General features: G+C 48.0%; 46 non-coding genes and 22 pseudogenes across 46 annotated transcripts; all 68 read left to right on the top strand.

Annotated features, from left to right (window-relative positions):
* The first annotated feature begins 174 nt into the window (after positions 1-174).
* LOC145083746 (5S ribosomal RNA) lies at positions 175-293 on the top strand. Its single transcript, XR_013698207.1, has one exon. It is a non-coding gene; the product is annotated as a 5S ribosomal RNA (ribosomal RNA).
* Positions 294-525: 232 nt separating this feature from the next.
* LOC145083734 (5S ribosomal RNA) lies at positions 526-644 on the top strand. Its single transcript, XR_013698196.1, has one exon. It is a non-coding gene; the product is annotated as a 5S ribosomal RNA (ribosomal RNA).
* Positions 645-875: 231 nt separating this feature from the next.
* LOC145079850 (5S ribosomal RNA) lies at positions 876-993 on the top strand (annotated as a pseudogene).
* A 200-nt stretch (positions 994-1,193) lies between these two features.
* Positions 1,194-1,312, top strand: LOC145083722 (5S ribosomal RNA). The gene has a single exon (XR_013698184.1). It is a non-coding gene; the product is annotated as a 5S ribosomal RNA (ribosomal RNA).
* Positions 1,313-1,543: 231 nt separating this feature from the next.
* LOC145083710 (5S ribosomal RNA) lies at positions 1,544-1,662 on the top strand. The gene has a single exon (XR_013698173.1). It is a non-coding gene; the product is annotated as a 5S ribosomal RNA (ribosomal RNA).
* Positions 1,663-1,895: 233 nt separating this feature from the next.
* On the top strand, positions 1,896-2,013 carry LOC145079848 (5S ribosomal RNA; annotated as a pseudogene).
* A 200-nt stretch (positions 2,014-2,213) lies between these two features.
* On the top strand, positions 2,214-2,332 carry LOC145083698 (5S ribosomal RNA). The gene has a single exon (XR_013698162.1). It is a non-coding gene; the product is annotated as a 5S ribosomal RNA (ribosomal RNA).
* A 231-nt stretch (positions 2,333-2,563) lies between these two features.
* Positions 2,564-2,684, top strand: LOC145079918 (5S ribosomal RNA; annotated as a pseudogene).
* Positions 2,685-2,881: 197 nt separating this feature from the next.
* Positions 2,882-3,000, top strand: LOC145084739 (5S ribosomal RNA). The gene has a single exon (XR_013699171.1). It is a non-coding gene; the product is annotated as a 5S ribosomal RNA (ribosomal RNA).
* A 231-nt stretch (positions 3,001-3,231) lies between these two features.
* LOC145079847 (5S ribosomal RNA) lies at positions 3,232-3,349 on the top strand (annotated as a pseudogene).
* Positions 3,350-3,549: 200 nt separating this feature from the next.
* Positions 3,550-3,668, top strand: LOC145083687 (5S ribosomal RNA). Its single transcript, XR_013698151.1, has one exon. It is a non-coding gene; the product is annotated as a 5S ribosomal RNA (ribosomal RNA).
* A 231-nt stretch (positions 3,669-3,899) lies between these two features.
* LOC145083674 (5S ribosomal RNA) lies at positions 3,900-4,018 on the top strand. The gene has a single exon (XR_013698140.1). It is a non-coding gene; the product is annotated as a 5S ribosomal RNA (ribosomal RNA).
* Positions 4,019-4,250: 232 nt separating this feature from the next.
* Positions 4,251-4,369, top strand: LOC145083662 (5S ribosomal RNA). Its single transcript, XR_013698129.1, has one exon. It is a non-coding gene; the product is annotated as a 5S ribosomal RNA (ribosomal RNA).
* Positions 4,370-4,600: 231 nt separating this feature from the next.
* On the top strand, positions 4,601-4,718 carry LOC145079846 (5S ribosomal RNA; annotated as a pseudogene).
* Positions 4,719-4,918: 200 nt separating this feature from the next.
* Positions 4,919-5,037, top strand: LOC145083650 (5S ribosomal RNA). The gene has a single exon (XR_013698118.1). It is a non-coding gene; the product is annotated as a 5S ribosomal RNA (ribosomal RNA).
* A 231-nt stretch (positions 5,038-5,268) lies between these two features.
* Positions 5,269-5,387, top strand: LOC145083639 (5S ribosomal RNA). The gene has a single exon (XR_013698107.1). It is a non-coding gene; the product is annotated as a 5S ribosomal RNA (ribosomal RNA).
* A 232-nt stretch (positions 5,388-5,619) lies between these two features.
* LOC145079845 (5S ribosomal RNA) lies at positions 5,620-5,737 on the top strand (annotated as a pseudogene).
* Positions 5,738-5,937: 200 nt separating this feature from the next.
* Positions 5,938-6,056, top strand: LOC145083626 (5S ribosomal RNA). Its single transcript, XR_013698095.1, has one exon. It is a non-coding gene; the product is annotated as a 5S ribosomal RNA (ribosomal RNA).
* A 231-nt stretch (positions 6,057-6,287) lies between these two features.
* On the top strand, positions 6,288-6,405 carry LOC145079844 (5S ribosomal RNA; annotated as a pseudogene).
* Positions 6,406-6,605: 200 nt separating this feature from the next.
* LOC145083614 (5S ribosomal RNA) lies at positions 6,606-6,724 on the top strand. The gene has a single exon (XR_013698082.1). It is a non-coding gene; the product is annotated as a 5S ribosomal RNA (ribosomal RNA).
* A 231-nt stretch (positions 6,725-6,955) lies between these two features.
* LOC145083603 (5S ribosomal RNA) lies at positions 6,956-7,074 on the top strand. The gene has a single exon (XR_013698071.1). It is a non-coding gene; the product is annotated as a 5S ribosomal RNA (ribosomal RNA).
* A 232-nt stretch (positions 7,075-7,306) lies between these two features.
* LOC145083591 (5S ribosomal RNA) lies at positions 7,307-7,425 on the top strand. Its single transcript, XR_013698060.1, has one exon. It is a non-coding gene; the product is annotated as a 5S ribosomal RNA (ribosomal RNA).
* Positions 7,426-7,656: 231 nt separating this feature from the next.
* LOC145079843 (5S ribosomal RNA) lies at positions 7,657-7,774 on the top strand (annotated as a pseudogene).
* A 200-nt stretch (positions 7,775-7,974) lies between these two features.
* LOC145083579 (5S ribosomal RNA) lies at positions 7,975-8,093 on the top strand. Its single transcript, XR_013698049.1, has one exon. It is a non-coding gene; the product is annotated as a 5S ribosomal RNA (ribosomal RNA).
* Positions 8,094-8,324: 231 nt separating this feature from the next.
* Positions 8,325-8,443, top strand: LOC145083568 (5S ribosomal RNA). Its single transcript, XR_013698038.1, has one exon. It is a non-coding gene; the product is annotated as a 5S ribosomal RNA (ribosomal RNA).
* A 232-nt stretch (positions 8,444-8,675) lies between these two features.
* On the top strand, positions 8,676-8,793 carry LOC145079842 (5S ribosomal RNA; annotated as a pseudogene).
* A 200-nt stretch (positions 8,794-8,993) lies between these two features.
* On the top strand, positions 8,994-9,112 carry LOC145083557 (5S ribosomal RNA). Its single transcript, XR_013698027.1, has one exon. It is a non-coding gene; the product is annotated as a 5S ribosomal RNA (ribosomal RNA).
* A 231-nt stretch (positions 9,113-9,343) lies between these two features.
* LOC145079841 (5S ribosomal RNA) lies at positions 9,344-9,461 on the top strand (annotated as a pseudogene).
* Positions 9,462-9,661: 200 nt separating this feature from the next.
* On the top strand, positions 9,662-9,780 carry LOC145083723 (5S ribosomal RNA). Its single transcript, XR_013698186.1, has one exon. It is a non-coding gene; the product is annotated as a 5S ribosomal RNA (ribosomal RNA).
* A 231-nt stretch (positions 9,781-10,011) lies between these two features.
* Positions 10,012-10,129, top strand: LOC145079840 (5S ribosomal RNA; annotated as a pseudogene).
* A 200-nt stretch (positions 10,130-10,329) lies between these two features.
* LOC145083546 (5S ribosomal RNA) lies at positions 10,330-10,448 on the top strand. The gene has a single exon (XR_013698016.1). It is a non-coding gene; the product is annotated as a 5S ribosomal RNA (ribosomal RNA).
* A 231-nt stretch (positions 10,449-10,679) lies between these two features.
* On the top strand, positions 10,680-10,798 carry LOC145083534 (5S ribosomal RNA). Its single transcript, XR_013698005.1, has one exon. It is a non-coding gene; the product is annotated as a 5S ribosomal RNA (ribosomal RNA).
* Positions 10,799-11,029: 231 nt separating this feature from the next.
* LOC145083523 (5S ribosomal RNA) lies at positions 11,030-11,148 on the top strand. Its single transcript, XR_013697994.1, has one exon. It is a non-coding gene; the product is annotated as a 5S ribosomal RNA (ribosomal RNA).
* Positions 11,149-11,379: 231 nt separating this feature from the next.
* Positions 11,380-11,497, top strand: LOC145079839 (5S ribosomal RNA; annotated as a pseudogene).
* Positions 11,498-11,697: 200 nt separating this feature from the next.
* On the top strand, positions 11,698-11,816 carry LOC145083509 (5S ribosomal RNA). Its single transcript, XR_013697982.1, has one exon. It is a non-coding gene; the product is annotated as a 5S ribosomal RNA (ribosomal RNA).
* A 231-nt stretch (positions 11,817-12,047) lies between these two features.
* Positions 12,048-12,166, top strand: LOC145083498 (5S ribosomal RNA). The gene has a single exon (XR_013697971.1). It is a non-coding gene; the product is annotated as a 5S ribosomal RNA (ribosomal RNA).
* A 232-nt stretch (positions 12,167-12,398) lies between these two features.
* On the top strand, positions 12,399-12,517 carry LOC145083486 (5S ribosomal RNA). Its single transcript, XR_013697960.1, has one exon. It is a non-coding gene; the product is annotated as a 5S ribosomal RNA (ribosomal RNA).
* A 232-nt stretch (positions 12,518-12,749) lies between these two features.
* Positions 12,750-12,867, top strand: LOC145079837 (5S ribosomal RNA; annotated as a pseudogene).
* Positions 12,868-13,067: 200 nt separating this feature from the next.
* On the top strand, positions 13,068-13,186 carry LOC145083475 (5S ribosomal RNA). The gene has a single exon (XR_013697949.1). It is a non-coding gene; the product is annotated as a 5S ribosomal RNA (ribosomal RNA).
* A 231-nt stretch (positions 13,187-13,417) lies between these two features.
* On the top strand, positions 13,418-13,536 carry LOC145083463 (5S ribosomal RNA). Its single transcript, XR_013697938.1, has one exon. It is a non-coding gene; the product is annotated as a 5S ribosomal RNA (ribosomal RNA).
* Positions 13,537-13,768: 232 nt separating this feature from the next.
* Positions 13,769-13,886, top strand: LOC145079835 (5S ribosomal RNA; annotated as a pseudogene).
* Positions 13,887-14,086: 200 nt separating this feature from the next.
* On the top strand, positions 14,087-14,205 carry LOC145083451 (5S ribosomal RNA). Its single transcript, XR_013697927.1, has one exon. It is a non-coding gene; the product is annotated as a 5S ribosomal RNA (ribosomal RNA).
* A 231-nt stretch (positions 14,206-14,436) lies between these two features.
* On the top strand, positions 14,437-14,554 carry LOC145079834 (5S ribosomal RNA; annotated as a pseudogene).
* A 200-nt stretch (positions 14,555-14,754) lies between these two features.
* LOC145083440 (5S ribosomal RNA) lies at positions 14,755-14,873 on the top strand. Its single transcript, XR_013697916.1, has one exon. It is a non-coding gene; the product is annotated as a 5S ribosomal RNA (ribosomal RNA).
* Positions 14,874-15,104: 231 nt separating this feature from the next.
* LOC145079833 (5S ribosomal RNA) lies at positions 15,105-15,222 on the top strand (annotated as a pseudogene).
* Positions 15,223-15,422: 200 nt separating this feature from the next.
* Positions 15,423-15,541, top strand: LOC145084738 (5S ribosomal RNA). Its single transcript, XR_013699170.1, has one exon. It is a non-coding gene; the product is annotated as a 5S ribosomal RNA (ribosomal RNA).
* A 231-nt stretch (positions 15,542-15,772) lies between these two features.
* Positions 15,773-15,890, top strand: LOC145079366 (5S ribosomal RNA). Its single transcript, XR_013694883.1, has one exon. It is a non-coding gene; the product is annotated as a 5S ribosomal RNA (ribosomal RNA).
* A 200-nt stretch (positions 15,891-16,090) lies between these two features.
* On the top strand, positions 16,091-16,209 carry LOC145083428 (5S ribosomal RNA). Its single transcript, XR_013697905.1, has one exon. It is a non-coding gene; the product is annotated as a 5S ribosomal RNA (ribosomal RNA).
* Positions 16,210-16,440: 231 nt separating this feature from the next.
* LOC145083416 (5S ribosomal RNA) lies at positions 16,441-16,559 on the top strand. Its single transcript, XR_013697894.1, has one exon. It is a non-coding gene; the product is annotated as a 5S ribosomal RNA (ribosomal RNA).
* A 231-nt stretch (positions 16,560-16,790) lies between these two features.
* On the top strand, positions 16,791-16,908 carry LOC145079832 (5S ribosomal RNA; annotated as a pseudogene).
* Positions 16,909-17,108: 200 nt separating this feature from the next.
* Positions 17,109-17,227, top strand: LOC145084737 (5S ribosomal RNA). The gene has a single exon (XR_013699169.1). It is a non-coding gene; the product is annotated as a 5S ribosomal RNA (ribosomal RNA).
* A 231-nt stretch (positions 17,228-17,458) lies between these two features.
* On the top strand, positions 17,459-17,577 carry LOC145083405 (5S ribosomal RNA). The gene has a single exon (XR_013697883.1). It is a non-coding gene; the product is annotated as a 5S ribosomal RNA (ribosomal RNA).
* A 232-nt stretch (positions 17,578-17,809) lies between these two features.
* LOC145083392 (5S ribosomal RNA) lies at positions 17,810-17,928 on the top strand. The gene has a single exon (XR_013697869.1). It is a non-coding gene; the product is annotated as a 5S ribosomal RNA (ribosomal RNA).
* Positions 17,929-18,159: 231 nt separating this feature from the next.
* LOC145079831 (5S ribosomal RNA) lies at positions 18,160-18,277 on the top strand (annotated as a pseudogene).
* A 200-nt stretch (positions 18,278-18,477) lies between these two features.
* LOC145083381 (5S ribosomal RNA) lies at positions 18,478-18,596 on the top strand. The gene has a single exon (XR_013697856.1). It is a non-coding gene; the product is annotated as a 5S ribosomal RNA (ribosomal RNA).
* A 231-nt stretch (positions 18,597-18,827) lies between these two features.
* On the top strand, positions 18,828-18,946 carry LOC145083370 (5S ribosomal RNA). Its single transcript, XR_013697843.1, has one exon. It is a non-coding gene; the product is annotated as a 5S ribosomal RNA (ribosomal RNA).
* Positions 18,947-19,178: 232 nt separating this feature from the next.
* Positions 19,179-19,296, top strand: LOC145079830 (5S ribosomal RNA; annotated as a pseudogene).
* Positions 19,297-19,496: 200 nt separating this feature from the next.
* LOC145083358 (5S ribosomal RNA) lies at positions 19,497-19,615 on the top strand. Its single transcript, XR_013697831.1, has one exon. It is a non-coding gene; the product is annotated as a 5S ribosomal RNA (ribosomal RNA).
* A 231-nt stretch (positions 19,616-19,846) lies between these two features.
* On the top strand, positions 19,847-19,964 carry LOC145079829 (5S ribosomal RNA; annotated as a pseudogene).
* Positions 19,965-20,164: 200 nt separating this feature from the next.
* LOC145083346 (5S ribosomal RNA) lies at positions 20,165-20,283 on the top strand. The gene has a single exon (XR_013697820.1). It is a non-coding gene; the product is annotated as a 5S ribosomal RNA (ribosomal RNA).
* Positions 20,284-20,514: 231 nt separating this feature from the next.
* On the top strand, positions 20,515-20,632 carry LOC145079828 (5S ribosomal RNA; annotated as a pseudogene).
* A 200-nt stretch (positions 20,633-20,832) lies between these two features.
* LOC145074027 (5S ribosomal RNA) lies at positions 20,833-20,951 on the top strand. Its single transcript, XR_013691655.1, has one exon. It is a non-coding gene; the product is annotated as a 5S ribosomal RNA (ribosomal RNA).
* A 231-nt stretch (positions 20,952-21,182) lies between these two features.
* On the top strand, positions 21,183-21,300 carry LOC145079364 (5S ribosomal RNA). Its single transcript, XR_013694881.1, has one exon. It is a non-coding gene; the product is annotated as a 5S ribosomal RNA (ribosomal RNA).
* Positions 21,301-21,500: 200 nt separating this feature from the next.
* LOC145083335 (5S ribosomal RNA) lies at positions 21,501-21,619 on the top strand. The gene has a single exon (XR_013697809.1). It is a non-coding gene; the product is annotated as a 5S ribosomal RNA (ribosomal RNA).
* A 231-nt stretch (positions 21,620-21,850) lies between these two features.
* LOC145083323 (5S ribosomal RNA) lies at positions 21,851-21,969 on the top strand. Its single transcript, XR_013697798.1, has one exon. It is a non-coding gene; the product is annotated as a 5S ribosomal RNA (ribosomal RNA).
* Positions 21,970-22,200: 231 nt separating this feature from the next.
* LOC145079827 (5S ribosomal RNA) lies at positions 22,201-22,318 on the top strand (annotated as a pseudogene).
* A 200-nt stretch (positions 22,319-22,518) lies between these two features.
* LOC145083750 (5S ribosomal RNA) lies at positions 22,519-22,637 on the top strand. Its single transcript, XR_013698211.1, has one exon. It is a non-coding gene; the product is annotated as a 5S ribosomal RNA (ribosomal RNA).
* Positions 22,638-22,868: 231 nt separating this feature from the next.
* On the top strand, positions 22,869-22,987 carry LOC145083749 (5S ribosomal RNA). Its single transcript, XR_013698210.1, has one exon. It is a non-coding gene; the product is annotated as a 5S ribosomal RNA (ribosomal RNA).
* Positions 22,988-23,164: the final 177 nt, after the last annotated feature.

The raw sequence follows: 23,164 nt of genomic DNA, 5'->3' as shown, positions 1-23,164 counted from the left end.
TTTCCTTTCTTTCTTGCTATTTCTATGCTCGGGTGCCCTCCGGTTCATGGTTGATGCTTTTCGTATTTTTGGAACGGAGCCGATCGGTCACGTGGGTCCCACGCCCCGCGTACCAAAACAAAGGAGGTTCTGCGTCTTGTAACACATAAAAACAATAAACATGGATAGTATTTCGGGTGCGATCATACCAGCACTAATGCACCGGATCCCATCAGAACTCCGCAGTTAAGCGTGCTTGGGCGAGAGTAGTACTAGGATGGGTGACCCCCTGGGAAGTCCTCGTGTTGCACCCCCCCTTTTTCGTTGTCCGTTTGCGTTTTTTTAGATTTTACGTGCGGTTTTTTTGCTTTTTTTCCTTTCTTTCTTGCTATTTCTATGCTCGGGTGCCCTCCGGTTCATGGTTGATGCTTTTCGTATTTTTGGAACGGAGCCGATCGGTCACGTGGGTCCCACGCCCCGCGTACCAAAACAAAGGAGGTTCTGCGTCTTGTAACACATAAAAACAATAAACATGGATAGTATTTCGGGTGCGATCATACCAGCACTAATGCACCGGATCCCATCAGAACTCCGCAGTTAAGCGTGCTTGGGCGAGAGTAGTACTAGGATGGGTGACCCCCTGGGAAGTCCTCGTGTTGCACCCCCCTTTTTCGTTGTCCGTTTGCGTTTTTTTAGATTTTACGTGCGGTTTTTTTGCTTTTTTTCCTTTCTTTCTTGCTATTTCTATGCTCGGGTGCCCTCCGGTTCATGGTTGATGCTTTTCGTATTTTTGGAACGGAGCCGATCGGTCACGTGGGTCCCACGCCCCGCGTACCAAAACAAAGGAGGTTCTGCGTCTTGTAACACATAAAAACAATAAACATGGATAGTATTTCGGGTGCGATCATACCAGCACTAATGCACCGGATCCCATCAGAACTCCGCAGTTAAGCGTGCTTGGGCGAGAGTAGTATTAGGATGGGTGACCCCCTGGGAAGTCCTGCGTTTTTTTAGATTTTACGTGCGGTTTTTTTGCTATTTTTCCTTTCTTTCTTGCTATTTCTATGCTCGGGTGCCCTCCGGTTCATGGTTGATGCTTTTCGTATTTTTGGAACGGAGCCGATCGGTCACGTGGGTCCCACGCCCCGCGTACCAAAACAAAGGAGGTTCTGCGTCTTGTAACACATAAAAACAATAAACATGGATAGTATTTCGGGTGCGATCATACCAGCACTAATGCACCGGATCCCATCAGAACTCCGCAGTTAAGCGTGCTTGGGCGAGAGTAGTACTAGGATGGGTGACCCCCTGGGAAGTCCTCGTGTTGCACCCCCCTTTTTCGTTGTCCGTTTGCGTTTTTTTAGATTTTACGTGCGGTTTTTTTGCTTTTTTTCCTTTCTTTCTTGCTATTTCTATGCTCGGGTGCCCTCCGGTTCATGGTTGATGCTTTTCGTATTTTTGGAACGGAGCCGATCGGTCACGTGGGTCCCACGCCCCGCGTACCAAAACAAAGGAGGTTCTGCGTCTTGTAACACATAAAAACAATAAACATGGATAGTATTTCGGGTGCGATCATACCAGCACTAATGCACCGGATCCCATCAGAACTCCGCAGTTAAGCGTGCTTGGGCGAGAGTAGTACTAGGATGGGTGACCCCCTGGGAAGTCCTCGTGTTGCACCCCCCCCTTTTTCGTTGTCCGTTTGCGTTTTTTTAGATTTTACGTGCGGTTTTTTTGCTTTTTTTCCTTTCTTTCTTGCTATTTCTATGCTCGGGTGCCCTCCGGTTCATGGTTGATGCTTTTCGTATTTTTGGAACGGAGCCGATCGGTCACGTGGGTCCCACGCCCCGCGTACCAAAATAAAGGAGGTTCTGCGTCTTGTAACACATAAAAACAATAAACATGGATAGTATTTCGGGTGCGATCATACCAGCACTAATGCACCGGATCCCATCAGAACTCCGCAGTTAAGCGTGCTTGGGCGAGAGTAGTATTAGGATGGGTGACCCCCTGGGAAGTCCTGCGTTTTTTTAGATTTTACGTGCGGTTTTTTTGCTTTTTTTCCTTTCTTTCTTGCTATTTCTATGCTCGGGTGCCCTCCGGTTCATGGTTGATGCTTTTCGTATTTTTGGAACGGAGCCGATCGGTCACGTGGGTCCCACGCCCCGCGTACCAAAACAAAGGAGGTTCTGCGTCTTGTAACACATAAAAACAATAAACATGGATAGTATTTCGGGTGCGATCATACCAGCACTAATGCACCGGATCCCATCAGAACTCCGCAGTTAAGCGTGCTTGGGCGAGAGTAGTACTAGGATGGGTGACCCCCTGGGAAGTCCTCGTGTTGCACCCCTCTTTTTCGTTGTCCGTTTGCCTTTTTTTAGATTTTACGTGCGGTTTTTTTGCTTTTTTTCCTTTCTTTCTTGCTATTTCTATGCTCGGGTGCCCTCCGGTTCATGGTTGATGCTTTTCGTATTTTTGGAACGGAGCCGATCGGTCACGTGGGTCCCACGCCCCGCGTACCAAAACAAAGGAGGTTCTGCGTCTTGTAACACATAAAAACAATAAACATGGATAGTATTTCGGGTGCGATCATACCAGCACTAATGCACCGGATCCCATCAGAACTCCGCAGTTAAGCGTGCTTGGGCGAGAGTAGTATTAGGATGGGTGACCCCCTGGGAAGTCCTCCGTTTTTTTAGATTTTACGTGCGGTTTTTTTGCTTTTTTTCCTTTCTTTCTTGCTATTTCTATGCTCGGGTGCCCTCCGGTTCATGGTTGATGCTTTTCGTATTTTTGGAACGGAGCCGATCGGTCACGTGGGTCCCACGCCCCGCGTACCAAAACAAAGGAGGTTCTGCATCTTGTAACACATAAAAACAATAAACATGGATAGTATTTCGGGTGCGATCATACCAGCACTAATGCACCGAATCCCATCAGAACTCCGCAGTTAAGCGTGCTTGGGCGAGAGTAGTACTAGGATGGGTGACCCCCTGGGAAGTCCTCGTGTTGCACCCCTCTTTTTCGTTGTCCGTTTGCGTTTTTTTAGATTTTACGTGCGGTTTTTTTGCTTTTTTTCCTTTCTTTCTTGCTATTTCTATGCTCGGGTGCCCTCCGGTTCATGGTTGATGCTTTTCGTATTTTTGGAACGGAGCCGATCGGTCACGTGGGTCCCACGCCCCGCGTACCAAAACAAAGGAGGTTCTGCGTCTTGTAACACATAAAAACAATAAACATGGATAGTATTTCGGGTGCGATCATACCAGCACTAATGCACCGGATCCCATCAGAACTCCGCAGTTAAGCGTGCTTGGGCGAGAGTAGTATTAGGATGGGTGACCCCCTGGGAAGTCCTGCGTTTTTTTAGATTTTACGTGCGGTTTTTTTGCTTTTTTTCCTTCCTTTCTTGCTATTTCTATGCTCGGGTGCCCTCCGGTTCATGGTTGATGCTTTTCGTATTTTTGGAACGGAGCCGATCGGTCACGTGGGTCCCACGCCCCGCGTACCAAAACAAAGGAGGTTCTGCGTCTTGTAACACATAAAAACAATAAACATGGATAGTATTTCGGGTGCGATCATACCAGCACTAATGCACCGGATCCCATCAGAACTCCGCAGTTAAGCGTGCTTGGGCGAGAGTAGTACTAGGATGGGTGACCCCCTGGGAAGTCCTCGTGTTGCACCCCCCTTTTTCGTTGTCCGTTTGCGTTTTTTTAGATTTTACGTGCGGTTTTTTTGCTTTTTTTCCTTTCTTTCTTGCTATTTCTATGCTCGGGTGCCCTCCGGTTCATGGTTGATGCTTTTCGTATTTTTGGAACGGAGCCGATCGGTCACGTGGGTCCCACGCCCCGCGTACCAAAACAAAGGAGGTTCTGCGTCTTGTAACACATAAAAACAATAAACATGGATAGTATTTCGGGTGCGATCATACCAGCACTAATGCACCGGATCCCATCAGAACTCCGCAGTTAAGCGTGCTTGGGCGAGAGTAGTACTAGGATGGGTGACCCCCTGGGAAGTCCTCGTGTTGCACCCCCCCTTTTTCGTTGTCCGTTTGCGTTTTTTTAGATTTTACGTGCGGTTTTTTTGCTTTTTTTCCTTTCTTTCTTGCTATTTCTATGCTCGGGTGCCCTCCGGTTCATGGTTGATGCTTTTCGTATTTTTGGAACGGAGCCGATCGGTCACGTGGGTCCCACGCCCCGCGTACCAAAACAAAGGAGGTTCTGCGTCTTGTAACACATAAAAACAATAAACATGGATAGTATTTCGGGTGCGATCATACCAGCACTAATGCACCGGATCCCATCAGAACTCCGCAGTTAAGCGTGCTTGGGCGAGAGTAGTACTAGGATGGGTGACCCCCTGGGAAGTCCTCGTGTTGCACCCCCCTTTTTCGTTGTCCGTTTGCGTTTTTTTAGATTTTACGTGCGGTTTTTTTGCTTTTTTTCCTTTCTTTCTTGCTATTTCTATGCTCGGGTGCCCTCCGGTTCATGGTTGATGCTTTTCGTATTTTTGGAACGGAGCCGATCGGTCACGTGGGTCCCACGCCCCGCGTACCAAAACAAAGGAGGTTCTGCGTCTTGTAACACATAAAAACAATAAACATGGATAGTATTTCGGGTGCGATCATACCAGCACTAATGCACCGGATCCCATCAGAACTCCGCAGTTAAGCGTGCTTGGGCGAGAGTAGTATTAGGATGGGTGACCCCCTGGGAAGTCCTGCGTTTTTTTAGATTTTACGTGCGGTTTTTTTGCTTTTTTTCCTTTCTTTCTTGCTATTTCTATGCTCGGGTGCCCTCCGGTTCATGGTTGATGCTTTTCGTATTTTTGGAACGGAGCCGATCGGTCACGTGGGTCCCACGCCCCGCGTACCAAAACAAAGGAGGTTCTGCGTCTTGTAACACATAAAAACAATAAACATGGATAGTATTTCGGGTGCGATCATACCAGCACTAATGCACCGGATCCCATCAGAACTCCGCAGTTAAGCGTGCTTGGGCGAGAGTAGTACTAGGATGGGTGACCCCCTGGGAAGTCCTCGTGTTGCACCCCCCTTTTTCGTTGTCCGTTTGCGTTTTTTTAGATTTTACGTGCGGTTTTTTTGCTTTTTTTCCTTTCTTTCTTGCTATTTCTATGCTCGGGTGCCCTCCGGTTCATGGTTGATGCTTTTCGTATTTTTGGAACGGAGCCGATCGGTCACGTGGGTCCCACGCCCCGCGTACCAAAACAAAGGAGGTTCTGCGTCTTGTAACACATAAAAACAATAAACATGGATAGTATTTCGGGTGCGATCATACCAGCACTAATGCACCGGATCCCATCAGAACTCCGCAGTTAAGCGTGCTTGGGCGAGAGTAGTACTAGGATGGGTGACCCCCTGGGAAGTCCTCGTGTTGCACCCCCCCTTTTTCGTTGTCCGTTTGCGTTTTTTTAGATTTTACGTGCGGTTTTTTTGCTTTTTTTCCTTTCTTTCTTGTTATTTCTATGCTCGGGTGCCCTCCGGTTCATGGTTGATGCTTTTCGTATTTTTGGAACGGAGCCGATCGGTCACGTGGGTCCCACGCCCCGCGTACCAAAATAAAGGAGGTTCTGCGTCTTGTAACACATAAAAACAATAAACATGGATAGTATTTCGGGTGCGATCATACCAGCACTAATGCACCGGATCCCATCAGAACTCCGCAGTTAAGCGTGCTTGGGCGAGAGTAGTATTAGGATGGGTGACCCCCTGGGAAGTCCTGCGTTTTTTTAGATTTTACGTGCGGTTTTTTTGCTTTTTTTCCTTTCTTTCTTGCTATTTCTATGCTCGGGTGCCCTCCGGTTCATGGTTGATGCTTTTCGTATTTTTGGAACGGAGCCGATCGGTCACGTGGGTCCCACGCCCCGCGTACCAAAACAAAGGAGGTTCTGCGTCTTGTAACACATAAAAACAATAAACATGGATAGTATTTCGGGTGCGATCATACCAGCACTAATGCACCGGATCCCATCAGAACTCCGCAGTTAAGCGTGCTTGGGCGAGAGTAGTACTAGGATGGGTGACCCCCTGGGAAGTCCTCGTGTTGCACCCCTCTTTTTCGTTGTCCGTTTGCGTTTTTTTAGATTTTACGTGCGGTTTTTTTGCTTTTTTTCCTTTCTTTCTTGCTATTTCTATGCTCGGGTGCCCTCCGGTTCATGGTTGATGCTTTTCGTATTTTTGGAACGGAGCCGATCGGTCACGTGGGTCCCACGCCCCGCGTACCAAAACAAAGGAGGTTCTGCGTCTTGTAACACATAAAAACAATAAACATGGATAGTATTTCGGGTGCGATCATACCAGCACTAATGCACCGGATCCCATCAGAACTCCGCAGTTAAGCGTGCTTGGGCGAGAGTAGTATTAGGATGGGTGACCCCCTGGGAAGTCCTGCGTTTTTTTAGATTTTACGTGCGGTTTTTTTGCTTTTTTTCCTTTCTTTCTTGCTATTTCTATGCTCGGGTGCCCTCCGGTTCATGGTTGATGCTTTTCGTATTTTTGGAACGGAGCCGATCGGTCACGTGGGTCCCACGCCCCGCGTACCAAAACAAAGGAGGTTCTGCGTCTTGTAACACATAAAAACAATAAACATGGATAGTATTTCGGGTGCGATCATACCAGCACTAATGCACCGGATCCCATCAGAACTCCGCAGTTAAGCGTGCTTGGGCGAGAGTAGTACTAGGATGGGTGACCCCCTGGGAAGTCCTCGTGTTGCACCCCCCTTTTTCGTTGTCCGTTTGCGTTTTTTTAGATTTTACGTGCGGTTTTTTTGCTTTTTTTCCTTTCTTTCTTGCTATTTCTATGCTCGGGTGCCCTCCGGTTCATGGTTGATGCTTTTCGTATTTTTGGAACGGAGCCGATCGGTCACGTGGGTCCCACGCCCCGCGTACCAAAACAAAGGAGGTTCTGCGTCTTGTAACACATAAAAACAATAAACATGGATAGTATTTCGGGTGCGATCATACCAGCACTAATGCACCGGATCCCATCAGAACTCCGCAGTTAAGCGTGCTTGGGCGAGAGTAGTACTAGGATGGGTGACCCCCTGGGAAGTCCTCGTGTTGCACCCCCCCTTTTTCGTTGTCCGTTTGCGTTTTTTTAGATTTTACGTGCGGTTTTTTTGCTTTTTTTCCTTTCTTTCTTGCTATTTCTATGCTCGGGTGCCCTCCGGTTCATGGTTGATGCTTTTCGTATTTTTGGAACGGAGCCGATCGGTCACGTGGGTCCCACGCCCCGCGTACCAAAACAAAGGAGGTTCTGCGTCTTGTAACACATAAAAACAATAAACATGGATAGTATTTCGGGTGCGATCATACCAGCACTAATGCACCGGATCCCATCAGAACTCCGCAGTTAAGCGTGCTTGGGCGAGAGTAGTACTAGGATGGGTGACCCCCTGGGAAGTCCTCGTGTTGCACCCCCCTTTTTCGTTGTCCGTTTGCGTTTTTTTAGATTTTACGTGCGGTTTTTTTGCTTTTTTTCCTTTCTTTCTTGCTATTTCTATGCTCGGGTGCCCTCCGGTTCATGGTTGATGCTTTTCGTATTTTTGGAACGGAGCCGATCGGTCACGTGGGTCCCACGCCCCGCGTACCAAAACAAAGGAGGTTCTGCGTCTTGTAACACATAAAAACAATAAACATGGATAGTATTTCGGGTGCGATCATACCAGCACTAATGCACCGGATCCCATCAGAACTCCGCAGTTAAGCGTGCTTGGGCGAGAGTAGTATTAGGATGGGTGACCCCCTGGGAAGTCCTGCGTTTTTTTAGATTTTACGTGCGGTTTTTTTGCTTTTTTTCCTTTCTTTCTTGCTATTTCTATGCTCGGGTGCCCTCCGGTTCATGGTTGATGCTTTTCGTATTTTTGGAACGGAGCCGATCGGTCACGTGGGTCCCACGCCCCGCGTACCAAAACAAAGGAGGTTCTGCGTCTTGTAACACATAAAAACAATAAACATGGATAGTATTTCGGGTGCGATCATACCAGCACTAATGCACCGGATCCCATCAGAACTCCGCAGTTAAGCGTGCTTGGGCGAGAGTAGTACTAGGATGGGTGACCCCCTGGGAAGTCCTCGTGTTGCACCCCCCTTTTTCGTTGTCCGTTTGCGTTTTTTTAGATTTTACGTGCGGTTTTTTTGCTTTTTTTCCTTTCTTTCTTGCTATTTCTATGCTCGGGTGCCCTCCGGTTCATGGTTGATGCTTTTCGTATTTTTGGAACGGAGCCGATCGGTCACGTGGGTCCCACGCCCCGCGTACCAAAACAAAGGAGGTTCTGCGTCTTGTAACACATAAAAACAATAAACATGGATAGTATTTCGGGTGCGATCATACCAGCACTAATGCACCGGATCCCATCAGAACTCCGCAGTTAAGCGTGCTTGGGCGAGAGTAGTACTAGGATGGGTGACCCCCTGGGAAGTCCTCGTGTTGCACCCCCCCTTTTTCGTTGTCCGTTTGCGTTTTTTTAGATTTTACGTGCGGTTTTTTTGCTTTTTTTCCTTTCTTTCTTGTTATTTCTATGCTCGGGTGCCCTCCGGTTCATGGTTGATGCTTTTCGTATTTTTGGAACGGAGCCGATCGGTCACGTGGGTCCCACGCCCCGCGTACCAAAATAAAGGAGGTTCTGCGTCTTGTAACACATAAAAACAATAAACATGGATAGTATTTCGGGTGCGATCATACCAGCACTAATGCACCGGATCCCATCAGAACTCCGCAGTTAAGCGTGCTTGGGCGAGAGTAGTATTAGGATGGGTGACCCCCTGGGAAGTCCTGCGTTTTTTTAGATTTTACGTGCGGTTTTTTTGCTTTTTTTCCTTTCTTTCTTGCTATTTCTATGCTCGGGTGCCCTCCGGTTCATGGTTGATGCTTTTCGTATTTTTGGAACGGAGCCGATCGGTCACGTGGGTCCCACGCCCCGCGTACCAAAACAAAGGAGGTTCTGCGTCTTGTAACACATAAAAACAATAAACATGGATAGTATTTCGGGTGCGATCATACCAGCACTAATGCACCGGATCCCATCAGAACTCCGCAGTTAAGCGTGCTTGGGCGAGAGTAGTACTAGGATGGGTGACCCCCTGGGAAGTCCTCGTGTTGCACCCCTCTTTTTCGTTGTCCGTTTGCGTTTTTTTAGATTTTACGTGCGGTTTTTTTGCTTTTTTTCCTTTCTTTCTTGCTATTTCTATGCTCGGGTGCCCTCCGGTTCATGGTTGATGCTTTTCGTATTTTTGGAACGGAGCCGATCGGTCACGTGGGTCCCACGCCCCGCGTACCAAAACAAAGGAGGTTCTGCGTCTTGTAACACATAAAAACAATAAACATGGATAGTATTTCGGGTGCGATCATACCAGCACTAATGCACCGGATCCCATCAGAACTCCGCAGTTAAGCGTGCTTGGGCGAGAGTAGTATTAGGATGGGTGACCCCCTGGGAAGTCCTGCGTTTTTTTAGATTTTACGTGCGGTTTTTTTGCTTTTTTTCCTTTCTTTCTTGCTATTTCTATGCTCGGGTGCCCTCCGGTTCATGGTTGATGCTTTTCGTATTTTTGGAACGGAGCCGATCGGTCACGTGGGTCCCACGCCCCGCGTACCAAAACAAAGGAGGTTCTGCGTCTTGTAACACATAAAAACAATAAACATGGATAGTATTTTGGGTGCGATCATACCAGCACTAATGCCCCGGATCCCATCAGAACTCCGCAGTTAAGCGTGCTTGGGCGAGAGTAGTACTAGGATGGGTGACCCCCTGGGAAGTCCTCGTGTTGCACCCCCCTTTTTCGTTGTCCGTTTGCGTTTTTTTAGATTTTACGTGCGGTTTTTTTGCTTTTTTTCCTTTCTTTCTTGCTATTTCTATGCTCGGGTGCCCTCCGGTTCATGGTTGATGCTTTTCGTATTTTTGGAACGGAGCCGATCGGTCACGTGGGTCCCACGCCCCGCGTACCAAAACAAAGGAGGTTCTGCGTCTTGTAACACATAAAAACAATAAACATGGATAGTATTTCGGGTGCGATCATACCAGCACTAATGCACCGGATCCCATCAGAACTCCGCAGTTAAGCGTGCTTGGGCGAGAGTAGTATTAGGATGGGTGACCCCCTGGGAAGTCCTGCGTTTTTTTAGATTTTACGTGCGGTTTTTTTGCTTTTTTTCCTTTCTTTCTTGCTATTTCTATGCTCGGGTGCCCTCCGGTTCATGGTTGATGCTTTTCGTATTTTTGGAACGGAGCCGATCGGTCACGTGGGTCCCACGCCCCGCGTACCAAAACAAAGGAGGTTCTGCGTCTTGTAACACATAAAAACAATAAACATGGATAGTATTTCGGGTGCGATCATACCAGCACTAATGCACCGGATCCCATCAGAACTCCGCAGTTAAGCGTGCTTGGGCGAGAGTAGTACTAGGATGGGTGACCCCCTGGGAAGTCCTCGTGTTGCACCCCTCTTTTTCGTTGTCCGTTTGCGTTTTTTTAGATTTTACGTGCGGTTTTTTTGCTTTTTTTCCTTTCTTTCTTGCTATTTCTATGCTCGGGTGCCCTCCGGTTCATGGTTGATGCTTTTCGTATTTTTGGAACGGAGCCGATCGGTCACGTGGGTCCCACGCCCCGCGTACCAAAACAAAGGAGGTTCTGCGTCTTGTAACACATAAAAACAATAAACATGGATAGTATTTCGGGTGCGATCATACCAGCACTAATGCACCGGATCCCATCAGAACTCCGCAGTTAAGCGTGCTTGGGCGAGAGTAGTACTAGGATGGGTGACCCCCTGGGAAGTCCTCGTGTTGCACCCCCCTTTTTCGTTGTCCGTTTGCGTTTTTTTAGATTTTACGTGCGGTTTTTTTGCTTTTTTTCCTTTCTTTCTTGCTATTTCTATGCTCGGGTGCCCTCCGGTTCATGGTTGATGCTTTTCGTATTTTTGGAACGGAGCCGATCGGTCACGTGGGTCCCACGCCCCGCGTACCAAAACAAAGGAGGTTCTGCGTCTTGTAACACATAAAAACAATAAACATGGATAGTATTTCGGGTGCGATCATACCAGCACTAATGCACCGGATCCCATCAGAACTCCGCAGTTAAGCGTGCTTGGGCGAGAGTAGTACTAGGATGGGTGACCCCCTGGGAAGTCCTCGTGTTGCACCCCCCTTTTTCGTTGTCCGTTTGCGTTTTTTTAGATTTTACGTGCGGTTTTTTTGCTTTTTTTCCTTTCTTTCTTGCTATTTCTATGCTCGGGTGCCCTCCGGTTCATGGTTGATGCTTTTCGTATTTTTGGAACGGAGCCGATCGGTCACGTGGGTCCCACGCCCCGCGTACCAAAACAAAGGAGGTTCTGCGTCTTGTAACACATAAAAACAATAAACATGGATAGTATTTCGGGTGCGATCATACCAGCACTAATGCACCGGATCCCATCAGAACTCCGCAGTTAAGCGTGCTTGGGCGAGAGTAGTATTAGGATGGGTGACCCCCTGGGAAGTCCTGCGTTTTTTTAGATTTTACGTGCGGTTTTTTTGCTTTTTTTCCTTTCTTTCTTGCTATTTCTATGCTCGGGTGCCCTCCGGTTCATGGTTGATGCTTTTCGTATTTTTGGAACGGAGCCGATCGGTCACGTGGGTCCCACGCCCCGCGTACCAAAACAAAGGAGGTTCTGCGTCTTGTAACACATAAAAACAATAAACATGGATAGTATTTCGGGTGCGATCATACCAGCACTAATGCACCGGATCCCATCAGAACTCCGCAGTTAAGCGTGCTTGGGCGAGAGTAGTACTAGGATGGGTGACCCCCTGGGAAGTCCTCGTGTTGCACCCCCCTTTTTCGTTGTCCGTTTGCGTTTTTTTAGATTTTACGTGCGGTTTTTTTGCTTTTTTTCCTTTCTTTCTTGCTATTTCTATGCTCGGGTGCCCTCCGGTTCATGGTTGATGCTTTTCGTATTTTTGGAACGGAGCCGATCGGTCACGTGGGTCCCACGCCCCGCGTACCAAAACAAAGGAGGTTCTGCGTCTTGTAACACATAAAAACAATAAACATGGATAGTATTTCGGGTGCGATCATACCAGCACTAATGCACCGGATCCCATCAGAACTCCGCAGTTAAGCGTGCTTGGGCGAGAGTAGTACTAGGATGGGTGACCCCCTGGGAAGTCCTCGTGTTGCACCCCCCCTTTTTCGTTGTCCGTTTGCGTTTTTTTAGATTTTACGTGCGGTTTTTTTGCTTTTTTTCCTTTCTTTCTTGCTATTTCTATGCTCGGGTGCCCTCCGGTTCATGGTTGATGCTTTTCGTATTTTTGGAACGGAGCCGATCGGTCACGTGGGTCCCACGCCCCGCGTACCAAAACAAAGGAGGTTCTGCGTCTTGTAACACATAAAAACAATAAACATGGATAGTATTTCGGGTGCGATCATACCAGCACTAATGCACCGGATCCCATCAGAACTCCGCAGTTAAGCGTGCTTGGGCGAGAGTAGTACTAGGATGGGTGACCCCCTGGGAAGTCCTCGTGTTGCACCCCCCCTTTTTCGTTGTCCGTTTGCGTTTTTTTAGATTTTACGTGCGGTTTTTTTGCTTTTTTTCCTTTCTTTCTTGCTATTTCTATGCTCGGGTGCCCTCCGGTTCATGGTTGATGCTTTTCGTATTTTTGGAACGGAGCCGATCGGTCACGTGGGTCCCACGCCCCGCGTACCAAAACAAAGGAGGTTCTGCGTCTTGTAACACATAAAAACAATAAACATGGATAGTATTTCGGGTGCGATCATACCAGCACTAATGCACCGGATCCCATCAGAACTCCGCAGTTAAGCGTGCTTGGGCGAGAGTAGTATTAGGATGGGTGACCCCCTGGGAAGTCCTGCGTTTTTTTAGATTTTACGTGCGGTTTTTTTGCTTTTTTTCCTTTCTTTCTTGCTATTTCTATGCTCGGGTGCCCTCCGGTTCATGGTTGATGCTTTTCGTATTTTTGGAACGGAGCCGATCGGTCACGTGGGTCCCACGCCCCGCGTACCAAAACAAAGGAGGTTCTGCGTCTTGTAACACATAAAAACAATAAACATGGATAGTATTTCGGGTGCGATCATACCAGCACTAATGCACCGGATCCCATCAGAACTCCGCAGTTAAGCGTGCTTGGGCGAGAGTAGTACTAGGATGGGTGACCCCCTGGGAAGTCCTCGTGTTGCACCCCCCTTTTTCGTTGTCCGTTTGCGTTTTTTTAGATTTTACGTGCGGTTTTTTTGCTTTTTTTCCTTTCTTTCTTGCTATTTCTATGCTCGGGTGCCCTCCGGTTCATGGTTGATGCTTTTCGTATTTTTGGAACGGAGCCGATCGGTCACGTGGGTCCCACGCCCCGCGTACCAAAACAAAGGAGGTTCTGCGTCTTGTAACACATAAAAACAATAAACATGGATAGTATTTCGGGTGCGATCATACCAGCACTAATGCACCGGATCCCATCAGAACTCCGCAGTTAAGCGTGCTTGGGCGAGAGTAGTACTAGGATGGGTGACCCCCTGGGAAGTCCTCGTGTTGCACCCCCCCTTTTTCGTTGTCCGTTTGCGTTTTTTTAGATTTTACGTGCGGTTTTTTTGCTTTTTTTCCTTTCTTTCTTGCTATTTCTATGCTCGGGTGCCCTCCGGTTCATGGTTGATGCTTTTCGTATTTTTGGAACGGAGCCGATCGGTCACGTGGGTCCCACGCCCCGCGTACCAAAATAAAGGAGGTTCTGCGTCTTGTAACACATAAAAACAATAAACATGGATAGTATTTCGGGTGCGATCATACCAGCACTAATGCACCGGATCCCATCAGAACTCCGCAGTTAAGCGTGCTTGGGCGAGAGTAGTATTAGGATGGGTGACCCCCTGGGAAGTCCTGCGTTTTTTTAGATTTTACGTGCGGTTTTTTTGCTTTTTTTCCTTTCTTTCTTGCTATTTCTATGCTCGGGTGCCCTCCGGTTCATGGTTGATGCTTTTCGTATTTTTGGAACGGAGCCGATCGGTCACGTGGGTCCCACGCCCCGCGTACCAAAACAAAGGAGGTTCTGCGTCTTGTAACACATAAAAACAATAAACATGGATAGTATTTCGGGTGCGATCATACCAGCACTAATGCACCGGATCCCATCAGAACTCCGCAGTTAAGCGTGCTTGGGCGAGAGTAGTACTAGGATGGGTGACCCCCTGGGAAGTCCTCGTGTTGCACCCCTCTTTTTCGTTGTCCGTTTGCGTTTTTTTAGATTTTACGTGCGGTTTTTTTGCTTTTTTTCCTTTCTTTCTTGCTATTTCTATGCTCGGGTGCCCTCCGGTTCATGGTTGATGCTTTTCGTATTTTTGGAACGGAGCCGATCGGTCACGTGGGTCCCACGCCCCGCGTACCAAAACAAAGGAGGTTCTGCGTCTTGTAACACATAAAAACAATAAACATGGATAGTATTTCGGGTGCGATCATACCAGCACTAATGCACCGGATCCCATCAGAACTCCGCAGTTAAGCGTGCTTGGGCGAGAGTAGTATTAGGATGGGTGACCCCCTGGGAAGTCCTGCGTTTTTTTAGATTTTACGTGCGGTTTTTTTGCTTTTTTTCCTTTCTTTCTTGCTATTTCTATGCTCGGGTGCCCTCCGGTTCATGGTTGATGCTTTTCGTATTTTTGGAACGGAGCCGATCGGTCACGTGGGTCCCACGCCCCGCGTACCAAAACAAAGGAGGTTCTGCGTCTTGTAACACATAAAAACAATAAACATGGATAGTATTTTGGGTGCGATCATACCAGCACTAATGCACCGGATCCCATCAGAACTCCGCAGTTAAGCGTGCTTGGGCGAGAGTAGTACTAGGATGGGTGACCCCCTGGGAAGTCCTCGTGTTGCACCCCCCTTTTTCGTTGTCCGTTTGCGTTTTTTTAGATTTTACGTGCGGTTTTTTTGCTTTTTTTCCTTTCTTTCTTGCTATTTCTATGCTCGGGTGCCCTCCGGTTCATGGTTGATGCTTTTCGTATTTTTGGAACGGAGCCGATCGGTCACGTGGGTCCCACGCCCCGCGTACCAAAACAAAGGAGGTTCTGCGTCTTGTAACACATAAAAACAATAAACATGGATAGTATTTCGGGTGCGATCATACCAGCACTAATGCACCGGATCCCATCAGAACTCCGCAGTTAAGCGTGCTTGGGCGAGAGTAGTATTAGGATGGGTGACCCCCTGGGAAGTCCTGCGTTTTTTTAGATTTTACGTGCGGTTTTTTTGCTTTTTTTCCTTTCTTTCTTGCTATTTCTATGCTCGGGTGCCCTCCGGTTCATGGTTGATGCTTTTCGTATTTTTGGAACGGAGCCGATCGGTCACGTGGGTCCCACGCCCCGCGTACCAAAACAAAGGAGGTTCTGCGTCTTGTAACACATAAAAACAATAAACATGGATAGTATTTCGGGTGCGATCATACCAGCACTAATGCACCGAATCCCATCAGAACTCCGCAGTTAAGCGTGCTTGGGCGAGAGTAGTACTAGGATGGGTGACCCCCTGGGAAGTCCTCGTGTTGCACCCCTCTTTTTCGTTGTCCGTTTGCGTTTTTTTAGATTTTACGTGCGGTTTTTTTGCTTTTTTTCCTTTCTTTCTTGCTATTTCTATGCTCGGGTGCCCTCCGGTTCATGGTTGATGCTTTTCGTATTTTTGGAACGGAGCCGATCGGTCACGTGGGTCCCACGCCCCGCGTACCAAAACAAAGGAGGTTCTGCGTCTTGTAACACATAAAAACAATAAACATGGATAGTATTTCGGGTGCGATCATACCAGCACTAATGCACCGGATCCCATCAGAACTCCGCAGTTAAGCGTGCTTGGGCGAGAGTAGTACTAGGATGGGTGACCCCCTGGGAAGTCCTGCGTTTTTTTAGATTTTACGTGCGGTTTTTTTGCTTTTTTTCCTTCCTTTCTTGCTATTTCTATGCTCGGGTGCCCTCCGGTTCATGGTTGATGCTTTTCGTATTTTTGGAACGGAGCCGATCGGTCACGTGGGTCCCACGCCCCGCGTATCAAAACAAAGGAGGTTCTGCGTCTTGTAACACATAAAAACAATAAACATGGATAGTATTTCGGGTGCGATCATACCAGCACTAATGCACCGGATCCCATCAGAACTCCGCAGTTAAGCGTGCTTGGGCGAGAGTAGTACTAGGATGGGTGACCCCCTGGGAAGTCCTCGTGTTGCACCCCCCTTTTTCGTTGTCCGTTTGCGTTTTTTTAGATTTTACGTGCGGTTTTTTTGCTTTTTTTCCTTTCTTTCTTGCTATTTCTATGCTCGGGTGCCCTCCGGTTCATGGTTGATGCTTTTCGTATTTTTGGAACGGAGCCGATCGGTCACGTGGGTCCCACGCCCCGCGTACCAAAACAAAGGAGGTTCTGCGTCTTGTAACACATAAAAACAATAAACATGGATAGTATTTCGGGTGCGATCATACCAGCACTAATGCACCGGATCCCATCAGAACTCCGCAGTTAAGCGTGCTTGGGCGAGAGTAGTACTAGGATGGGTGACCCCCTGGGAAGTCCTCGTGTTGCACCCCTCTTTTTCGTTGTCCGTTTGCGTTTTTTTAGATTTTACGTGCGGTTTTTTTGCTTTTTTTCCTTTCTTTCTTGCTATTTCTATGCTCGGGTGCCCTCCGGTTCATGGTTGATGCTTTTCGTATTTTTGGAACGGAGCCGATCGGTCACGTGGGTCCCACGCCCCGCGTACCAAAACAAAGGAGGTTCTGCGTCTTGTAACACATAAAAACAATAAACATGGATAGTATTTCGGGTGCGATCATACCAGCACTAATGCACCGGATCCCATCAGAACTCCGCAGTTAAGCGTGCTTGGGCGAGAGTAGTATTAGGATGGGTGACCCCCTGGGAAGTCCTGCGTTTTTTTAGATTTTACGTGCGGTTTTTTTGCTTTTTTTCCTTTCTTTCTTGCTATTTCTATGCTCGGGTGCCCTCCGGTTCATGGTTGATGCTTTTCGTATTTTTGGAACGGAGCCGATCGGTCACGTGGGTCCCACGCCCCGCGTACCAAAACAAAGGAGGTTCTGCGTCTTGTAACACATAAAAACAATAAACATGGATAGTATTTCGGGTGCGATCATACCAGCACTAATGCACCGAATCCCATCAGAACTCCGCAGTTAAGCGTGCTTGGGCGAGAGTAGTACTAGGATGGGTGACCCCCTGGGAAGTCCTCGTGTTGCACCCCTCTTTTTCGTTGTCCGTTTGCGTTTTTTTAGATTTTACGTGCGGTTTTTTTGCTTTTTTTCCTTTCTTTCTTGCTATTTCTATGCTCGGGTGCCCTCCGGTTCATGGTTGATGCTTTTCGTATTTTTGGAACGGAGCCGATCGGTCACGTGGGTCCCACGCCCCGCGTACCAAAACAAAGGAGGTTCTGCGTCTTGTAACACATAAAAACAATAAACATGGATAGTATTTCGGGTGCGATCATACCAGCACTAATGCACCGGATCCCATCAGAACTCCGCAGTTAAGCGTGCTTGGGCGAGAGTAGTACTAGGATGGGTGACCCCCTGGGAAGTCCTCGTGTTGCACCCCCCCTTTTTCGTTGTCCGTTTGCGTTTTTTTAGATTTTACGTGCGGTTTTTTTGCTTTTTTTCCTTTCTTTCTTGCTATTTCTATGCTCGGGTGCCCTCCGGTTCATGGTTGATGCTTTTCGTATTTTTGGAACGGAGCCGATCGGTCACGTGGGTCCCACGCCCCGCGTACCAAAACAAAGGAGGTTCTGCGTCTTGTAACACATAAAAACAATAAACATGGATAGTATTTCGGGTGCGATCATACCAGCACTAATGCACCGGATCCCATCAGAACTCCGCAGTTAAGCGTGCTTGGGCGAGAGTAGTACTAGGATGGGTGACCCCCTGGGAAGTCCTCGTGTTGCACCCCCCTTTTTCGTTGTCCGTTTGCGTTTTTTTAGATTTTACGTGCGGTTTTTTTGCTTTTTTTCCTTTCTTTCTTGCTATTTCTATGCTCGGGTGCCCTCCGGTTCATGGTTGATGCTTTTCGTATTTTTGGAACGGAGCCGATCGGTCACGTGGGTCCCACGCCCCGCGTACCAAAACAAAGGAGGTTCTGCGTCTTGTAACACATAAAAACAATAAACATGGATAGTATTTCGGGTGCGATCATACCAGCACTAATGCACCGGATCCCATCAGAACTCCGCAGTTAAGCGTGCTTGGGCGAGAGTAGTATTAGGATGGGTGACCCCCTGGGAAGTCCTGCGTTTTTTTAGATTTTACGTGCGGTTTTTTTGCTTTTTTTCCTTTCTTTCTTGCTATTTCTATGCTCGGGTGCCCTCCGGTTCATGGTTGATGCTTTTCGTATTTTTGGAACGGAGCCGATCGGTCACGTGGGTCCCACGCCCCGCGTACCAAAACAAAGGAGGTTCTGCGTCTTGTAACACATAAAAACAATAAACATGGATAGTATTTCGGGTGCGATCATACCAGCACTAATGCACCGGATCCCATCAGAACTCCGCAGTTAAGCGTGCTTGGGCGAGAGTAGTACTAGGATGGGTGACCCCCTGGGAAGTCCTCGTGTTGCACCCCCCTTTTTCGTTGTCCGTTTGCGTTTTTTTAGATTTTACGTGCGGTTTTTTTGCTTTTTTTCCTTTCTTTCTTGCTATTTCTATGCTCGGGTGCCCTCCGGTTCATGGTTGATGCTTTTCGTATTTTTGGAACGGAGCCGATCGGTCACGTGGGTCCCACGCCCCGCGTACCAAAACAAAGGAGGTTCTGCGTCTTGTAACACATAAAAACAATAAACATGGATAGTATTTCGGGTGCGATCATACCAGCACTAATGCACCGGATCCCATCAGAACTCCGCAGTTAAGCGTGCTTGGGCGAGAGTAGTACTAGGATGGGTGACCCCCTGGGAAGTCCTCGTGTTGCACCCCCCCTTTTTCGTTGTCCGTTTGCGTTTTTTTAGATTTTACGTGCGGTTTTTTTGCTTTTTTTCCTTTCTTTCTTGCTATTTCTATGCTCGGGTGCCCTCCGGTTCATGGTTGATGCTTTTCGTATTTTTGGAACGGAGCCGATCGGTCACGTGGGTCCCACGCCCCGCGTACCAAAATAAAGGAGGTTCTGCGTCTTGTAACACATAAAAACAATAAACATGGATAGTATTTCGGGTGCGATCATACCAGCACTAATGCACCGGATCCCATCAGAACTCCGCAGTTAAGCGTGCTTGGGCGAGAGTAGTATTAGGATGGGTGACCCCCTGGGAAGTCCTGCGTTTTTTTAGATTTTACGTGCGGTTTTTTTGCTTTTTTTCCTTTCTTTCTTGCTATTTCTATGCTCGGGTGCCCTCCGGTTCATGGTTGATGCTTTTCGTATTTTTGGAACGGAGCCGATCGGTCACGTGGGTCCCACGCCCCGCGTACCAAAACAAAGGAGGTTCTGCGTCTTGTAACACATAAAAACAATAAACATGGATAGTATTTCGGGTGCGATCATACCAGCACTAATGCACCGGATCCCATCAGAACTCCGCAGTTAAGCGTGCTTGGGCGAGAGTAGTACTAGGATGGGTGACCCCCTGGGAAGTCCTCGTGTTGCACCCCTCTTTTTCGTTGTCCGTTTGCGTTTTTTTAGATTTTACGTGCGGTTTTTTTGCTTTTTTTCCTTTCTTTCTTGCTATTTCTATGCTCGGGTGCCCTCCGGTTCATGGTTGATGCTTTTCGTATTTTTGGAACGGAGCCGATCGGTCACGTGGGTCCCACGCCCCGCGTACCAAAACAAAGGAGGTTCTGCGTCTTGTAACACATAAAAACAATAAACATGGATAGTATTTCGGGTGCGATCATACCAGCACTAATGCACCGGATCCCATCAGAACTCCGCAGTTAAGCGTGCTTGGGCGAGAGTAGTATTAGGATGGGTGACCCCCTGGGAAGTCCTGCGTTTTTTTAGATTTTACGTGCGGTTTTTTTGCTTTTTTTCCTTTCTTTCTTGCTATTTCTATGCTCGGGTGCCCTCCGGTTCATGGTTGATGCTTTTCGTATTTTTGGAACGGAGCCGATCGGTCACGTGGGTCCCACGCCCCGCGTACCAAAACAAAGGAGGTTCTGCGTCTTGTAACACATAAAAACAATAAACATGGATAGTATTTTGGGTGCGATCATACCAGCACTAATGCACCGGATCCCATCAGAACTCCGCAGTTAAGCGTGCTTGGGCGAGAGTAGTACTAGGATGGGTGACCCCCTGGGAAGTCCTCGTGTTGCACCCCCCTTTTTCGTTGTCCGTTTGCGTTTTTTTAGATTTTACGTGCGGTTTTTTTGCTTTTTTTCCTTTCTTTCTTGCTATTTCTATGCTCGGGTGCCCTCCGGTTCATGGTTGATGCTTTTCGTATTTTTGGAATGGAGCCGATCGGTCACGTGGGTCCCACGCCCCGCGTACCAAAACAAAGGAGGTTCTGCGTCTTGTAACACATAAAAACAATAAACATGGATAGTATTTCGGGTGCGATCATACCAGCACTAATGCACCGGATCCCATCAGAACTCCGCAGTTAAGCGTGCTTGGGCGAGAGTAGTATTAGGATGGGTGACCCCCTGGGAAGTCCTGCGTTTTTTTAGATTTTACGTGCGGTTTTTTTGCTTTTTTTCCTTTCTTTCTTGCTATTTCTATGCTCGGGTGCCCTCCGGTTCATGGTTGATGCTTTTCGTATTTTTGGAACGGAGCCGATCGGTCACGTGGGTCCCACGCCCCGCGTACCAAAACAAAGGAGGTTCTGCGTCTTGTAACACATAAAAACAATAAACATGGATAGTATTTCGGGTGCGATCATACCAGCACTAATGCACCGAATCCCATCAGAACTCCCCAGTTAAGCGTGCTTGGGCGAGAGTAGTACTAGGATGGGTGACCCCCTGGGAAGTCCTCGTGTAGCACCCCTCTTTTTCGTTGTCCGTTTGCGTTTTTTTAGATTTTACGTGCGGTTTTTTTGCTTTTTTTCCTTTCTTTCTTGCTATTTCTATGCTCGGGTGCCCTCCGGTTCATGGTTGATGCTTTTCGTATTTTTGGAACGGAGCCGATCGGTCACGTGGGTCCCACGCCCCGCGTACCAAAACAAAGGAGGTTCTGCGTCTTGTAACACATAAAAACAATAAACATGGATAGTATTTCGGGTGCGATCATACCAGCACTAATGCACCGGATCCCATCAGAACTCCGCAGTTAAGCGTGCTTGGGCGAGAGTAGTACTAGGATGGGTGACCCCCTGGGAAGTCCTGCGTTTTTTTAGATTTTACGTGCGGTTTTTTTGCTTTTTTTCCTTCCTTTCTTGCTATTTCTATGCTCGGGTGCCCTCCGGTTCATGGTTGATGCTTTTCGTATTTTTGGAACGGAGCCGATCGGTCACGTGGGTCCCACGCCCCGCGTACCAAAACAAAGGAGGTTCTGCGTCTTGTAACACATAAAAACAATAAACATGGATAGTATTTCGGGTGCGATCATACCAGCACTAATGCACCGGATCCCATCAGAACTCCGCAGTTAAGCGTGCTTGGGCGAGAGTAGTACTAGGATGGGTGACCCCCTGGGAAGTCCTCGTGTTGCACCCCCCTTTTTCGTTGTCCGTTTGCGTTTTTTTAGATTTTACGTGCGGTTTTTTTGCTTTTTTTCCTTTCTTTCTTGCTATTTCTATGCTCGGGTGCCCTCCGGTTCATGGTTGATGCTTTTCGTATTTTTGGAACGGAGCCGATCGGTCACGTGGGTCCCACGCCCCGCGTACCAAAACAAAGGAGGTTCTGCGTCTTGTAACACATAAAAACAATAAACATGGATAGTATTTCGGGTGCGATCATACCAGCACTAATGCACCGGATCCCATCAGAACTCCGCAGTTAAGCGTGCTTGGGCGAGAGTAGTACTAGGATGGGTGACCCCCTGGGAAGTCCTCGTGTTGCACCCCTCTTTTTCGTTGTCCGTTTGCGTTTTTTTAGATTTTACGTGCGGTTTTTTTGCTTTTTTTCCTTTCTTTCTTGCTATTTCTATGCTCGGGTGCCCTCCGGTTCATGGTTGATGCTTTTCGTATTTTTGGAACGGAGCCGATCGGTCACGTGGGTCCCACGCCCCGCGTACCAAAACAAAGGAGGTTCTGCGTCTTGTAACACATAAAAACAATAAACATGGATAGTATTTCGGGTGCGATCATACCAGCACTAATGCACCGGATCCCATCAGAACTCCGCAGTTAAGCGTGCTTGGGCGAGAGTAGTATTAGGATGGGTGACCCCCTGGGAAGTCCTGCGTTTTTTTAGATTTTACGTGCGGTTTTTTTGCTTTTTTTCCTTTCTTTCTTGCTATTTCTATGCTCGGGTGCCCTCCGGTTCATGGTTGATGCTTTTCATATTTTTGGAACGGAGCCGATCGGTCACGTGGGTGCCACGCCCCGCGTACCAAAACAAAGGAGGTTCTGCGTCTTGTAACACATAAAAACAATAAACATGGATAGTATTTCGGGTGCGATCATACCAGCACTAATGCACCGGATCCCATCAGAACTCCGCAGTTAAGCGTGCTTGGGCGAGAGTAGTACTAGGATGGTTGACCCCCTGGGAAGTCCTCGTGTTGCACCCCCCTTTTTCGTTGTCCGTTTGCGTTTTTTTAGATTTTACGTGCGGTTTTTTTGCTTTTTTTCCTTTCTTTCTTGCTATTTCTATGCTCGGGTGCCCTCCGGTTCATGGTTGATGCTTTTCGTATTTTTGGAACGGAGCCGATCGGTCACGTGGGTCCCACGCCCCGCGTACCAAAACAAAGGAGGTTCTGCGTCTTGTAACACATAAAAACAATAAACATGGATAGTATTTCGGGTGCGATCATACCAGCACTAATGCACCGGATCCCATCAGAACTCCGCAGTTAAGCGTGCTTGGGCGAGAGTAGTACTAGGATGGTTGACCCCCTGGGAAGTCCTCGTGTTGCACCCCCCTTTTTCGTTGTCCGTTTGCGTTTTTTTAGATTTTACGTGCGGTTTTTTTGCTTTTTTTCCTTTCTTTCTTGCTATTTCTATGCTCGGGTGCCCTCCGGTTCATGGTTGATGCTTTTCGTATTTTTGGAACGGAGCCGATCGGTCACGTGGGTCCCACGCCCCGCGTACCAAAACA

The sequence above is a fragment of the Lactuca serriola genome, chromosome 1, assembly GCF_051521515.1.
Source record: "Lactuca serriola cultivar US96UC23 chromosome 1, Lser_US96UC23_V15, whole genome shotgun sequence".
NCBI lineage: Eukaryota > Viridiplantae > Streptophyta > Magnoliopsida > Asterales > Asteraceae > Lactuca > Lactuca serriola.
Note: the sequence above shows the minus strand (reverse complement) of the source record. Positions and strands in the feature narration are given on the sequence as shown.